We start from the raw sequence: 15,407 nt of genomic DNA, 5'->3' as shown, positions 1-15,407 counted from the left end.
TTATCCGGTTAACAAGTCTGTACTGGATCATAGATTTCTCAACAAAAATCAGATGTGGTAGCTAGGTTCGAGGATTTTCGTTACGTAATTTATTCAAGTGTCATCCATTTATGACTCATAATAATTTTACTATATCACGTGCATGTCAAATACATTATTGCACTAAGTCACAATATTTTGAAATATCTCAATTATATCTCATAACCACTTTCATTCTTTCACGTGCCAATATATTATTGCACTAAGCCATAATCCCGTGGAAAAATATCCACACATACTATACTACCTCATAGATAAAATAATAGAGTGTCTATACATTTATTTCTCCAAAACTATTGCCTTTAATATATATATCCCAACATATTATATAATGTCACAATATCAATGTCAAATCTTAATTAGATAATGACAACAAAATTCATACAAGCTTCCACAACATTTTAGCATTTGATTTGTCCATACAATTTAATATATAAAAACGTAACACAATTAAACAGTCAACAGTCCACAATCAAAGCCCAATATATATATGTTTTACACACTACTCACGTCAAATCTTAATTAGATAATGACAAACAGCGTTATATAATTTTCGACAATATTTTATTACTACATTTGTCCATATTCTTAAATATGTGAAAATCTAGAAAAAGTCAACATTCCACAGTCAACAGTCAAAAGTCAAAAGTCAACGGTCAAAAGTCAAAGTCAAACTGTCGTTTCCATGTTCGACACGTTCAGGGTCATAGCCATGGTTCATGGCTAAGGTCAAAGGTGCATGGTTCCTGGGCTCAAGGCTAAGGTCATGGTTCGGACCCAACTAGCCAAGCCCAAACCTTAGAACCCGAAAGTCTAACTGTTGAAAGACCCATTTGGATCTCTATTAAGTCCTATGGACTGGCCCCAAGCAATATTAGAAATCGGCCCAAAAAATTTAAACTGAACTGGCCCAAAACTAAAACAAAACTGGCCCCAATCAAAACAAATGAAACTGGCCCATAACTAAAATAACTTAGTTCCGGCCCAACCAACAAAATTAGATTTCGGCCCAGCAACTAAACCACCTAAGGCCCACACCCCAATCCCAACCGACCAACAGGTCGTCTTCTCCATCAGCTACCACCAGCCTCCTCTCCAGCCACCACTGGATCAGCCACAACAAGCAATGTTGTTCATTGTCGATTCTGGAAGGAGTATTCCAGTACCAAACGACAACCCTCGCGATGGATAGGTAATGAATATCACATTAATTCAATAAGAAGTCGTGCTCTGATTTCTTAACAGCCACATTCTATACTTATTGGCCAATCCACTTTAACAGGTATGCTAAAGCTGTCGAAATGTTTCTAAAGTTATAGTCACATGGTACTCCTAAAGTCTTTTTGAGAACTGAAGGTGATTAAAAAAATATATTTAGGTTTCTCACCAAGTAAGTAAACATAAATATATAAGGATCAAAGGCAAACTGAATATTGAGAGCTTTCTCGCACCCACTTTATGTTCTGGTTGCTAAGGATCTTACACAGTGGATTTAAGAGCCTAATTTCATCATACCATTCTAGGACCTTATCATACACAGATTTAATCAAACAAACTCCATATCCGTATGAAGCCCAATAATATAAGTACGGTATTGAATTACCACTCTAAGGGATCAATAAAAATTCTATTGATATACTCAATATGCCAACAATTAGCAATGTCCACTTAAGATTCACAAGATCAAGAACTGGCCAACAATGAAGAAACAGTCACCAAAAATTTAAATCCCACTATATATATATTCAATTGACAATTTACGTATTATATTTAAACTTGCGAAAATCATACGGTGTATAAAAATTATCTACTCACCTTTATTAACAGCTCGACGAATCCCTCCTAATCCGAATTGTCGCGTTCCAACGCTCTAGCAACCGAGCTTCTATCTCTCTACCTCCATTTTTATTATTTTTTTATTCTCTAAAAACCCTATTCTCTAGAACAATGTGATTATACACTTGGGTTTGAAACCCAAGCCCAACACAGACTCGGGCCCAGAAACCAGGCCCATGTATCCCAAATCCAATCCAATCAAATATTAAATAAATAATTAAATAAATAAATAAATAAATATGTATTTTAAATACAGGCGTTACAGCTATACACATCTCAAAAGAATCTCGTCCCGAGATTCAGAAGTAAAGTTATACGAACAAATAACGTTGGTTATTAACGTAGAGTTTTCACAAGAATGTACAAAGATTAAACTTAAGCAAGATAACGTTGATATTAATTATTTTAAATCATTTCAGAATATATGTCCTCATGCCATTTCAAAATCTATTACAGTTTAACTGTCTATATTAAAACAAATTATTACTGTCACTTAAATACAAGATAAATATATCATATCTTTTTAGCATGTAGTTTCTTGACACGTAGCAGTCTCTACGAAAAATAATATTCTACGTAACTAATCAATAATACAGGGTAAGTTCATCACTGCATAAAACATTATGGAGTCTTTCATTATCATGCATAAAAGAAAATTAGTGTCCTGATACACTTAAAATAAAAATCACTCGTGTCATTGATACTACAATAAAACTTTATATTTACTTTAGTCATGCTCTCAGAAATATTAAATTTATAACAACCCTTGAATCCTAATTCATGCTTGCAACTGGATCAAATATAACACGTATCTAAAAATAATTTTTCATATTCATCTATCAAAATCATATAGACTAAAACAAAACAATTAAGAATAATTACACGACGCTCATTGCTATTATTATTATTACTAATTATTTTAAACGGTGAAAAGATTCCAAAAATTAATCTCCATATACAATGACAATTAACATAAGACTTGCTACCGTATAACACGAATTTTAAAAAAATTTAGGATAATATAAACTCATTTCTAATATATCACCCATAACAAGTTATATTCTCACGGTAATATTTATGAACCATAAATCAGGGTATATATGTAAGAATACTCGAATATGCAAAAATCACTGTGAAACTAATTTAACAATATTAATCAATCATGCCATGTTGGTGAAACACTATTATCTTCATATACCCGGTAATAGTTCATCTATATACAATAATATAAAACGTGTATACGCAAGTATACACATCTCAAAAAGAATATACGTGTATACGCAAGTATACACATCTCAAAAAGAATACACGTATATTTTATTTATTTATTTATTATTTTTTATTCTATTTATAATTAATCACATCTAACAAATTAATCTCTTATACTTTAAAATATTATTCATCCATTAAAGTGTACGAGTGAGGCAAGATAGTTCCTCCAACACCGAGGCGATTAGTTCCTTACTCAGTACATCACAAAGTCATCAGCTAAAACAGCTCATTCAATATAGATAAAATATCTTCTTGTTTCTTAAATAATAACATAACACGCAAATACAAAGTTCACAGACAGGTTATAACACTTAATCCATAATCCATGTGAAAATGAATACAAACAATAAAACATCCTTATAGTAGCACACATCATTTTGATCAAATCCATTAATAATTAACATATAATAAATGTAACTACTCCTCATATGATAAGGAAACAAAAACATCATTTCATATGCACTCCACCAGAGTAACTAATATAAATATACACATTACACGTACAAACAAATCAAGAAAAATATTGACTCTTTTTATTTCTATATCTCTTTCATTTTCTTTGTAAAAATAAAACAACTAGCGGAAATAGTTTTGAAAATAAAACTTCTTAAACACTACCCATAAACCACGATCCGAGAATCACCTAAACTCACCTAAGTCTAAGCTAACCAAATGCTCTGATACCAAACTGTCACACCCCGAATTTCGACAGAATTCGGAAAAACAATATTTGTTCCCGACTCTTCGATCTCCGAGGTGTGACGCACTCTCAACTTCCAAAAACCCATAAACAGTTTGAATATGTGGATAATTAAAAACCAATAAAATTTTAACTTAAACAAAAATCCTATTCATTACAAAACTTCACAAATGAAAATGCAAATAACTTTATCTCAACTGAAAATCTATATCACCTCAAAGGAAAACAAGGCCTATCTTGAAATGCGACGATAACGCAAACCACAAGCAGCAACCAATCTTCTTCAACACTAAATATGTCAAGACTTATCAACTATGTTCATTTAATGAACACACCCGATAAGCAAACATGCAAATCGGGTCAGCATTATAAAATGCTGGTGTGAGTAGCTCTAAAATACAACACATATTTATACATATACAAACACAACCCATAAGGTAGTTAGTTCCTCCACCGAGGCGCCTTAACTCCCAACAACTAATACGACATTCTTAACTACAATAGGTAAGGCAGGTAGTTCCTCCACTGAGGCGCCTTAACTTAAAACAACTATTACAACAAACTATATGCATAATGAATAAGGCATGTAGTTCCTCCATCGAGGCGCCTTAGGTTCTAACATCTAACAAATAACCAACAAAACATATTATATACGTACCGTATTTCATGCTCAATTACAGAGTGGGTCGTCTCTGCCCAAGTAATTAGTTTGACCCACACTTCTGCAAAACCATATACAATCATCTATCTAAAGATACATCAATAACCTACATATTACCATAATTATATTATTTAAGGCTTTCTTTGCGTGTCCCTAAAATCACGTCGTATCTATGTCTTACCTAGTTTCCCTGGCTACCACAATCGCTTTCCAACGCCGAACATGTACATCCACATGCCTCCCCTTATATAATGAACCACTCCGCGGTGTAACTACCACGGCGGGATGCGCGCGACACCGTAACCCTCACACGGAAGCCATTATGTAAAATCGCCACTATTCGGCATAAAATATCGCGCGTCTCGTTCTATTTTGTGAACGGAATAATCAAGCCACTATTCGGCTACGCCAGAAGGGCCATTCAGATTCACTGAAACGCCAGAAGGGTCAATCACATTACTTACGCCTGAAGGCCATTCAGATTCACTGAAACGCCAGAAGGGCCAATCACATTACTTACGCCCGAAGGCCATTCAGATTCACTGAAACGCCAGAAGGGCCAATCATATTACTTACGCCCAAAGGCCATTCAGATTCACTAAAATGCCAGAAGGGCCAAATCACATGAGTTGTGGTAGCTAGGTTATAGGATTTTCGTTACGTAATTTATTCAAGTGTCATCCATTTATGACTCATAATAATTCCACTATATCACGTGCATGTCAAATACATTATTGCACTAAGCCACAATATTTAGAAATATCTCAATTATATCTCATAACCACTTTTATTCTTTCACGTGCCAATATATTATTGCACTAAGCCATAATCCCGTGGGAAAATATCCACACATACTAGACTACCTCATAGATAAAATAATAGAGTATCTATACATTTATTTCTCCAAAACTATTGCCTTTAATATATATATCCCAACATATTATATAATGTCACAATATCAACGTCAAATCTTAATTAGATAATGACAACCAAATTCATACAAGCTTCCACAACATTTTAGCATTTGATTTGTCCATACAATTTAATATATAAAAACGTAACACAATTAAACAGTCAACAGTCCACAATCAAAGCCCAATATATATATTTGTTTTACACACTACTCACGTCAAATTTTAATTAGATAATGACAAACAGCGTTATATAATTTTCGACAATATTTTATTACTACATTTGTCCATATTCTTAAATATGTGAAAATCTAGAAAAAGTCAACATTCCACAGTCAACAGTCAAAAGTCAATGGTCAAAAGTCAAAATCAAACTGTCGTTTCCATGTTCGACAGGTTCAGGGTCATAGCCATGGTTCATGGCTAAAGTCAAAAGTGCATGGTTCCTGGGCTCAAGGCTAAGGTCATGGTTCGGAGCCAACTAGCCAAGCCCAAACCTTAGAACCCGAAAGTCTAAATGTTGAAAGACCCATTTGGATCTCTATTAAGTCCTATGGACTGGCCCCAAGCAATATTAGAAATTGGCCTAAAAATTTTAAACTGAACTGGCCCAAAACTAAAACAAAACCGGCCCCAATCAAAACAAATGAAACTGGCCCATAACTAAAATAACTTAGTTCCGGCCCAACCAACAAAATTAGATTTCGACCCAGCAACTAAACCACCTAAGGCCCACGCCCCAATCCTAACTGACCAATAGGTCGTCTTCTCCATCAGCTACCACCAGCCTCCTCTCCAACCACCACCGGATCAGCCACAACAAACAATGTTGTTCATTGTCGATTTTGGAAGGAGTATTCCAGCACCAAACGGTAACCCTCGCGATGGATAGGTAATGAATATCACATTAATTCAATAAGAAGTCGTGCTCTGATTTCTTAACACCACATTCTATACTTATTGGCCAATCCACTTTAACAGGTATGCTAAAGCTGTCGAAATGTTTCTAAAGTTATAGTCACATGGTACTCCTAAAGTCTTTTTGAGAACTGAAGGTGATTAAATAAATATATTTAGGTTTCTCACCAAGTAAGTAAACATAAATAGATAAGGATCAAAGGCAAACTGAATATTGAGAGCTTTCTCGCACCCACTTTATGTTCTGGTAGCTAAGGATCTTACACAGTGGATTTAAGAGCCTAATTTCATCATACCATTCTAGGACCTTATCATACACAGATTTAATCAAACAAACTCCATATCCGTATGAAGCCCAATAATATAAGTACGGTATTGAATTACCACTCTAAGGGATCAATAAAAATTCTATTGATATACTCAATATGCCAACAATTAGAAATGTCCACTTAAGATTCACAGGATCAAGAACCGGCCAACAATGAAGAAACAGTCACCAAAAATTTAAATCCCACTATATATATATATATATATATATATATATATATATATATATATATATATATATATATATATTCAATCGACAATTTTATTATTATATTTAAACTTGCGAAAATCATACGGTGTATAAAAATTGTCTACTCACCTTTATTAACAGCTCGACGAATCCCTCCTAATCCGAATCGTCGCGCTCCAACGCTCTAGCAACCGAGCTTCTATCTCTGCCTCCATTTTTATTATTTTTTTATTCTCTAAAAACCATATTCTCTAGAACAATGTGATTATATACTTGGGTTTGAAACCCAAGCCCAACATAGACTCGGGCCCAGAAACCAGGCCCATGTATCCCAAATCCAATCCAATCAAATATTAAATAAATAAATAAATAAATAAATAAATACGAGCGTTACAGTAGTGGTGTGGTTTTGCTGACAATCACTCATCTGATGATATTAAAATCCCATTTTTTATTCAGGAGGATATTCATGATCTTCCTTGTAGTGGCATGCCTTATTCTTTCCTCTCCACACTACATCCACTTTTGCGCATTGTTTAATTGATTTATGAATATACAAGTTGGCCAAACTACCCTGTGAAACCTTCTCTCATATATTCTATCTCTTCCCACGTTTGACTCACAGTCTCAGGGATCTGACTTTAAACAATCTTTTGGGCAAGCACCTTGATAGAATTATTTTAGAAGATACACGTGGTCTAACTACCCTGTGACACCTCGATCCGTATTTTTTGCAGTTTCGGATTGGTGCCTATTTATAGTTAGGCTAGACACCTCTAAAATCCAGTCTTCCCTTTTTCATTGAATTATCTTCACCACTCCATTCCTTCCATCTTCACTTGAATTTTCGTGCCCGAGCAAAACTTTATGGAAAATTTTCAGAGCGGTCTATTTCAACCATATTTTGACACTGAAATTTTACGTCCAGGATGGTTCCCTTTATTACATCATAAGGAGGCACTTTATTCCAGAGAATTGGTTATGCATTTCTATACACACGATAATTTCCAAAACGGGAAATTCTTTGTCCGTGCAAACGGATGCGAGCCCGAATTGACTCCAGAAATCATCTTCGAGGTCCTTCAAATTCCCATAACAAACCCTGGGGTACACCTTCAGGATTCACCATTCGACAATATAAGGCATCTAATGTTTGCAACTATCCTTTACGGCGAATACAACCGGAAAAACCGCATTGTTTATCAGCGATCCTTGCAAAAGAACCAATTAGCTGTGATCCAATGGCTAGCCCATAATGTGCTCGGCACATCTAAGACTTCCAAAATAACAAAACCCCTCCTCCATCTACTCTGGGTCCTGCAAACTAAAAGCAATGATTTTTGCATAATTCAATTTCTCTGGAACGCGATTACACGTGCCGGGAAAAAGTCAGCTCCTTTGCCAACCATTGTGGCACTTATCATGGTGCGTTGGGGTTTTCCTATTACTGTTCCTACTACATATCTCAGAACAGCTAACATTCTCACCATTCACTCCGTCTGTATGAACAGTTTTTGGACTCTCGACGTTGCAAAGAACCATGCCGGTGCAGAAACCGGTGAAGTTTTTTCCTCTATCAACATCTTCGCTGACAATGCAATACACAACGTATTTAATCCTATGGAAGGCCTTCATTTAATTCATCAAGGACTAATAACATTATACACACATCAGAGCATCATCATCACCAGTCTTCTTGAGTTTCACGACCTTCAGACAATGCACGACGAGGAACAAACACAATTCTTGCATAGCCACAACCAGTTCTTGGCAAAGCACAATCTCATAATGGAGAATCAATATAAGATTTACCAGACACAAAGCGCCCTGTTGCATGGATTGACTTCATCGAGAATCTTATAAATGGATTTCTCCCACCAAAGGATCCTCGCTGTTACCCGGGCCATGACCCAAATTAAATTTCACAAATTTCCGTTAGAATTTCCGTTCTTTGTCGTTTTTCTATTTTTTTTTTTTTTAGTTTTTCTTTAGTAACCCTAATTAAGTGTAGTGCAATTTTCCTGTTGTAATCAATGTCATTTGTTTTTACTCAGTCATTTCCATCATATTCTAAAAATTGGTTTATCTTTGTCTACAGGTGGTATCTTTCATCACACGTCTTCTACATCTCCAATAATGGAACCTCCAAAGATCATCCCTGAACAATCCTTCCAGGCTTTGTTGGATTCTCCTTCGTATGGACTTCATTTAAGAGACCTTATCACCCAATCCGGTTGGTCCTCCCTCGTTCTGCAACCTGAGCAGACATACTCTCCACATTTAACGGCTTATTTTTATGATCATATGAAGGATACAACAACATTTAATGGTGCACGTGGTTTCTTTTTGAACGGATTCACAATCCGTATGGGTAACACCAGACATCTCTTTTACGAGCTTACAGTTGCTATGACTTTGGACCATCCCTATCACGAGCCCACCCCCACCATTCAATACATCATACAGAACTCCTTTAATCACTACTTTTGGGAAGATTTTGCTGGCCTCTATGGTGATGGCCTCACCCGTGTCGTTGAACGTAAAGAACCTAGCTGATGGCCGGACAAAACAATTCTCCTAGCAAGTATGACAATGAATGTCGGGACTGCCATATTGTTTATCCTTCTGAACATCATGGGGGATTGACATTTTTCCACTACCACCGAATTAGCTTGCAAGACTTTCCATGCTCTTGCTCAGCAACATACCTTCTTCGACATCACGGATCTCGTAATTGAGAACCTAAAAAGGGCTCGCCATTTTCGACACCAGTATATCACCTTGCTCGTTACCGCATGCCGGATAATGAGGGCATTCTTCCCACAGTTTTCGGCCACTTTTCATGACTGGGTACAAGTAGATTCTATGTGTCCGGCGAAAAGGATAATTCGTTCTTTGAGATTTTGGGTCTGGCGTCGGTGCTCTTCAAGGTACCTGAAGTATGTTTGTTGTTTCCCCAAAGACAAAGACATGATAGCTCATTTGGACACTTCTAAAAAGAGAAAGTGGAGCAAAGTTTGGCAGACCATGATAAACTGGCGTGACGCCAAAGAATGACATTTCGATAGAGATGAAGCTAGAATGGACATACCCCTAATTCTTAATTAGGGCAGTGTAAGTTGATGTACATATTTGTTGTTTTAATTCTTGATGTGCCCTTTCCCTTTTGTTTTGTATATTATATGTGGTGTTAGCATAATTTTCTGTTGAAGATATCAACTCTATTTTTGCTCAAACCTCTCAAGTATATTATTTCTTTCTCTTGACACTTTGAGGACACAACGTCCTACGTACTGTTTGGGGGTGGTTAGAACCTTTCTAAAAAATTAAACATTTATAGGTTGTATATAGTTTTATTTTCTGTCTAAATAAGTGTATTTAGTTACAAAGTCTAGTTTCTTTTTTAGTGATAAAAAAATATCTAGAAATCTCACCCTAGCATTAGAATTAGGATTTGTTCTTAGAAACTTAAGTTAATACGTATGCAATAGTTTTTACATCTTTTTATGAGCATTCATGCACTGACTATCATTGAATATACATAGCAGTAAGTTTCTGAGACCCACGGTTAGACAACTTAATTTCCATATCCTGTGAGAATCTAACAAAAAAGCCTCAACATGTGTGATATATGAGTAATGACACAGAGGAGTAGCTTTTCCGAATAGAGAAAATCATGCGTCTACTTATTTGATCACTACCCGAATCCTAGGTGAGAATTTAGTCCTTCTTTGGATCGATATAGCCACAAATTTATACCTGTAAAATTTTTACCGCTAGTCTCCCCACTAAACCTTTCATTAACCCTTTTATTTTCAGCAAAAAAAAAAAAAAATAAAAATCCTTACCCATCTATATATTAACCACAAATAAATAAGGCTACCTAGATGATAAGTATGAGAAATAGGATGAAGTGTGGAAAAATGAAGAGAAAAACTTGTCACAAATCAAAATCAGTTACCTGCTTAAGAAGAAAAGAAAAAGAAAATTAGAAATATATTTTCAAAAATCAAAAGAAAAATCAAAGTTAGACTTTCCCCCAAAATCAAATCAAAAGGGAATACAAAAGCTAAAAAAGCTAAGTACGGAAACTTATGTTAGAAGCAGGAAAAAAAATAAGGATTTCTCTAGTGTAAAATATCTTGAAGACCTTATTCTCTCATACTTATCATTTTTGAATTTTCCATTCCATTTTCTTCTACACTACCACCTAAGCCCCATAACACCTAATAAAGATCTCTAACTCAATTAGGAGTAGGATGTTGTGATAATAAGTAGTAGATGTGAATTCTCGACCTTGGCTCCTCTGACTGTCATTGAGTATGTGAGGAAACGTGTGCCCATTGCACACTGAAGTTAGCAAAACTTGAGTGGAAAAATATGAGAGAATTTGTGTTTCGACACATACCTGTGAGAACCTACTTAAAGACGATATCCAAAGGATCCATAAACGGCCCTGCTCGTACATTTCATTGTAAAGATCACTGCATGCATGTTCATATGTAGATGTTTTGATTATTGTATGTATATTAACTTGAATTTCAAAAGAATTAATCTTTGTTTCCCTCGCTAGTGAGATGTATAGATATCTAAGATTAATTAAGGGAACAAGCTTTTGTTACTGAGTCGTTGTAGTATAGATGAAGTTTGTGAGTATCTTCTCTGGAAAACTCTCACGAGGATATAATTCGTCCACTAGAGAATTCCAAGTGGTTTAAGGCCTTGTTGCATATGGTCAATGCAACCGCACTCTGCGAAATGAGACTTAGTTTAGAACAACACATTTTTGGCCACTTATCGTTTTAATGTCTCTTCTTTGCTTGAGGACAAGCAAAGTGCTATTTGGGGGTGGTGTGATAAGCACCCAAAATTGTAATACTAAACCCCATATAGACATAGCATTTTGGTTAATTATGTGTTTAATAATCATGAAATAATTATATTTTCGTACTTTTGTAGGTTTTCGCAGTTAACGTGAATATAATGATAAAACCTCATCAAAATGCACGGAAATCTTGCGCATACTTGAAGTCTTTCCCACTCATTGATGTAAAGCCTAACAAAGCCCCGACTAGAGCTGAAGATTCCAAAGGGACAAAACCAGTGCAGAACGGGACCACTTGTAAAGAAGCAGCAAACTTCCGAAGGTCACATCTTTCATACCTGGACGCTGATTGCAACAAGTGAACTGCCAGAACAACCAGGGTGACGAGCTCTATACAAAGACAAAAAGTTGTAAAAATGCCAAAATCCGGGCCACCATTGGACACAACACGTGAACCTACTTTGCGGGCCCACAAAAAATGATGAGTCATCATGCATAGACAAGTGGCAAGTGATGGACACTTTTGTGACACCTTGCAAGAAAAGACAAGACAAGAAATTAAATGCATGATTAGATTATTGATTAGAAAAGGGTGAAAAAAGTTTGGATATTCTGAAAAGAAAAAGACAAATTTTGTGAAAAAAATTTGGATGTTTTGAAAAAGGAAATAAAGGACAAAACTTATAAATATGGGAAGTCTTCACGTGAGATTCCCATGGGATATATATTTTGGATGTTGGAGAAAGGAGGGGGGCTCTTCTTGCATTTCATTTTGTGGTTTTCATTTTCATGCTTAGTATTTTTTTTTCTCATTTGAAGCTTTTGTATTAGGTTGGTACAGGAAGTCTTAAACTTCAAATAAAATCTATTTCTTCAAGTTAAATTTTCAGTTTTTCCTTTACTTCTTTTCTCTTTTTCCTTTCATACATCAGAGAAATCAATCCATCCAAGGACCATGAGCTAAAACCCCATCCCAAGGGGAGGGTTAATGATGCTCATGTGAGGATCAGGCTGCAATTTAGTAGTCCAGAATCACTACTTAGGGAATAGGGTTTGATTATATATCCGATCCCAAAATGACTGAGTCTGACCAAGTTTGGAGTGCTGATACTCCAGACCAGTCTTGTGCGAGACCTAGTTAACACTAGGTCAAGTCTCGTGCGAGACCCTATGGTGACCGTTAGCCCTCTAGTTTGTCCAGCTGGTGTATACGTAAACCAGGAGTTGAAGTGATATTCCAGAGATGGAATGTTAATTCAACTCCTCATGCTAGTGAGATGAACTCAGAGATGAGTACATCTTACTAGGGATCGATACTCGACACCGTTCCGGGTTTGTCTATGAACTCGAGACAGATTAGAGCTGTAGTGATGAGGTACTCTAAACTCTTGTAATTGACCTTGCATGATTATGATTAACCTTCTTCCTGTATCTCTCCCTCTCTCTAGTTTATTAAGTAATCAATCTTTGTAATTCTAAGTTAACTTGCATTCCAAGTTTTAATTGAGCAACATAGGAAATAACAAAGTAAATCATACTCACTGATTCCCTTGAAGCTGTAAATCCACTTGTGAACCTTGCCTAGTCCTAAGGTTTGGACAAACCCTTACTCGATCTATGGTACCACCCCACTAGAGTAAGGTAACTTGACTAATCAGACGTTTTACGGACTTTGGATTCAAAAGAACGAAACCCTAAATTACTGATTATCAATGTTCAATGATATATTACCTCTAGTAAGAATTTGCTATTTATTATATGATGTTTAGTTTGTTTTCAGGTAGATGATGATGGATGGTTAGTCTAAATTAAAATACTGAGTATTTTGGTGGCTTTTTGTAAGAAGTCCATCTGAAGTTTGTTGTTATCTTATTTAGGCTTAAATACATAAATATACAACGTACTTAGGTCCTATTAACACTTGTATCAGCATAGATTTTTTTTTCACAAGCGTATCAATGTACTATGCCTGATTTCACAAAAATAGCAATCTGTTAGCATCTGTCTGTTAAGTGATGATGTGTCTATTTATTAAAATTTTTTTTTGTATTTTCCATCGGACATAACACTAGGACATGATGTGGCGAAAATAATACACCTAATATAATGGGTGAGATTGATAACTCTTAAGGCCCAAAAAGAATAAGGACCCAGCCCCAAAAATGACATAACCCAACCCATGAAACAAAATATTATAACCCGGCCCAACAATCTAACCCAAATTCTTATATTAAGCAATTACCGGGTGCACATGATCATCCTCTCCCTCATTTTCTTCCCCCACCATCGAACCAGCAAACCCTAAAATCAATGCCGCCATTTCCATGCCCTAAGAGGCTGACATCATTTAGAAGTTTAAAATGTGATTCACTAAATCAAGGTTCATGGGTGACGATCTGCATTGGAGTAGTCTACGGCTATCCAATAACGACCCAAGAGAAAATTTGCATTCAAAATCGTAGTAATTAACACGGAACGCAATGGCTTTCTTATGGAACGCAATAGGTTTTGTTATGCTGGAAATGAATTTATGGGAAGTGCTCTACTTTGACTCAACTACCAACAAGTGTAAAATAAAAAATAAAAAATTGCTCTTGACTTGAGATGTGTTCAATTACGCCCACCACTTCTTGTGTTCAAAATGAAACCAGGTCAGCGAGATATTTTGCCAAGAAACTTTAAGTCGGGAATGTTGGACAGTAACATCATCAACAGGCAAGGTCCATCAAAATAACTCTATTTCTTCAACTACTAGCTTTTGGTCTCGTGTTTGAAGGTGCTTCTAGGCTTCTAGCTAGAAAGACCTTTAGATTTATACAAAGGCTTTGGATGTGAAACCAATATTGTCAATTTAGGGTTTGCTAGTTCGATGGTTGGGGAAGAAGATGAGGGCGAGTGTGATCTTGTACACCCGGTAGTTGCTTAGTATAAGAATTTGGGTTAGATTGTTGGGCCGGGTTATAATCTTTTGTTTCATGGGTCGAGTTCTATCATTTTTGGAGCCTGGGTCCTTATTCTTTTTGGGCCTTAAGAGTTATCAATCTCATCCATTATATTAGGTGTATTATTTTCGCCACATCGCGTCCTAATATTATGCTGGGTGGAAAATACAAAAAAAGAAAATTGAAAATAAATGGACACATCATCACTTAACTGACGGATGCTAACATATTGCTATTTTTGTGAAATCGGGCATAGTACGTTGATACGTTTGTGAAAAAAAATTCTATGTTGATACAAATGTTAATAGGACCTAAATACGTTGCATATTTATGTATTTAAGCCTCTTATTTATTTGTTGGGGGTGGGGAAAGGGTTGAAAGTGTTCAATGATATATTAGTGAAGTAAATTAGTGATTCTTTTTAAATAGAAATATTTTAGTTTCTCTCTGACAAAGACACTTTTAGATTGTGTAAGCCTGAAACAAACGAGGGTCATCTATTAACTACCCAACTCCAATCCCAGAGCCCATAAACAATCCCATTGACTTCATTTAACGAGTCAGGCCAATCTAACCTTCACTCAACTTCCACAGAACTACTTCTCCAATCCCAAAGCCCATAGGAAAGACACAATTCCATCATTTTCACAGAATAACGCCAGGCCCATTCAAACTCCCAATTCCAATTTCCCATTGACCAAATACTGACCAAAAACGTTCATTTCACTCAACCGCATAAACATAAAAACCAAAAAGAGAAAGAGAGATGAGATTTTTTGCTACGAA

Source organism: Coptis chinensis, chromosome 8 (genome assembly GCF_015680905.1).
Source record: "Coptis chinensis isolate HL-2020 chromosome 8, ASM1568090v1, whole genome shotgun sequence".
Classification (NCBI taxonomy): domain Eukaryota; kingdom Viridiplantae; phylum Streptophyta; class Magnoliopsida; order Ranunculales; family Ranunculaceae; genus Coptis; species Coptis chinensis.
This window is presented reverse-complemented; position numbering follows the sequence as displayed.